General features: G+C 30.0%; 1 long non-coding RNA gene across 1 annotated transcript; it reads left to right on the top strand.

Annotated features, from left to right (window-relative positions):
- The first annotated feature begins 558 nt into the window (after nucleotides 1-558).
- LOC123884452 lies at nucleotides 559-1,409 on the top strand. The gene is made up of 2 exons (XR_006800777.1): nucleotides 559-917; nucleotides 1,052-1,409. It is a non-coding gene; the product is annotated as an uncharacterized LOC123884452 (long non-coding RNA).
- The last annotated feature ends 614 nt before the right edge of the window (nucleotides 1,410-2,023 follow it).

Genomic DNA, 2,023 nt, shown 5'->3' on the forward strand with positions numbered 1-2,023 from the left:
GAAGGACAAGGATTAAAGCATAACTAATAAATTTAAATGGTAATAATTCATTTTTAAAGAGAATAGAAAATTAAAATACTCTTAACAAGTACTTCATCCGGACACAATTATAAGAAAAAAAAACACTTTTTAGATTCATTGAAAAAGTAATGTATCTGGTCAATAATATAGACTAGATACATTATTTTTTCAATGAATCTAAAAAGTGTTTTTTTTGCTTATAGTTATGTCCGGAGGGAGTATACTAATAACGACAGATTTTGGCAATGCTTCATCCGGCCTCATACGTAAGCAAAAATAGTTTTTTTAGATTCATTGAAAAAGTGATGTATTTGGTCTATATTTGGTATCGTTTGACCTGTCTTTTTTTCCTCTTATTTAGAGCTTATGTAAACAACTTATGCAATTTTTATATATTATTATAAGTTTGTCAAGGTAGTTTATGATAAAATAGCTTATAAAATTACAATTTCCACTAGTGTGAACTTATAAAATAGCATAAAACTTAATTTATATTGCATAAGTTATTTGCATAAGCTCAAAAAAATTTAATAATCCTTATGATGATCACAACTCTTTTTCAAAGTCAAAGAAATACTACAATTTAATAATTTTCAATTTTTTAACAAGTCCCAAGAAATTTCCCTCACTTTTCTCAACGTTCACAACACCACCAACCAACTCCACCCAAAATCCTTATCATATGACAGTTTGGTAATTCAAAAACTCAGCTATAAATAGAGCTGAATCTCACTCCAATTCAAACATCCAACAAACACATAAACATATCTAAAAATTCATTTATATCATGGCACTTTCAAAGAATTTTATCATCGTATTTGGAATTGTCTTTACTCTTCTCCTCTACATTTCATCAAATGCAACGTTAGCTTCACGTCAATTGTATCAATTGTCTGGTATGTCTGATATCTCTCTCTATATATATATTGGAAATTGTGTTTATAGAATTGTCGGAGTATTACTTTACTAATCCGAGTTCGCTTTTATTTATATATTTTTTTGGTGAATCGCTTTTATTTATTTATTCTAGAGGAAAAAAGAAATTGCAATACTGCTACTCAAACTCAAGTTGCCGGATGTGGCAGCCCGACTAGATCGTCGCCTGTCAAGAGTTCGCCGCATTCCAAGCATCCGCCGAGCGAGCGTACCCCTTGCAAAGGATGTCAGTAAAACGATTCGAAGCTTTCGTTAACTTGATATGGATGATGCTTGAAATATGAAGATGAATGAAGCTTCTATCTATATATGTTACTAATTTATTAAGACGTACTAATAATATGGCATGCAATGTAACATGCTAGCTTTCTGAATAATTAGTGTATCTTATTGAAAAGATTGCGATTGCATAATTTAGTATCTTATTGAAATGATTGGCCTTTTCTATTTCATTCATATATACTTGTTTTTTATAATTATAATAAGAATCGTAAATGTTGTGTATAATAATAATAATATATCTCTGGCCAAATATGATCTTGGTCCAAGATATGCTCCAAGTTGGCTTTGGCTTTCAAACAATTGAAAAGGGTGGAAAGGATTCAATGTATACTCATTATTTTTAAAATTAATGTAAAACAATGTACTCATACCTTGGTTTCGGATTCTGGTTTTCTATGTTTTAGAGACATAGGGTTGGTTCTACATCTTTGATATATGGTTGGTTCTATGATAGTGCAAATTTGTACACATGTTAATTAAGAAGTTAAAAATAGTAAATTTTGGTTGCTTTAACATATGTCATGCATATTGCCTATTTTAGACAAACTCTTGATATATTTTACAATTATTGGACGCCCTAGAATTAAAAGTATTATCGCCTTTAAGTAAGACTCGTTAATCACTTGAGTTTAATTGCTTCGTTTTCATTTACGGAGTTCTTACTTTGTTTGTTAGAGATACAAATACGAATACAATATTTATAATAATTTTTTTCACCACCTAAATTCGATCCACTGAACCGCCTAATCTGGTTCGGGGTCAGTTCTGACATCATATGATTTAT

The sequence above is a fragment of the Trifolium pratense genome, linkage group LG5, assembly GCF_020283565.1.
Source record: "Trifolium pratense cultivar HEN17-A07 linkage group LG5, ARS_RC_1.1, whole genome shotgun sequence".
Classification (NCBI taxonomy): domain Eukaryota; kingdom Viridiplantae; phylum Streptophyta; class Magnoliopsida; order Fabales; family Fabaceae; genus Trifolium; species Trifolium pratense.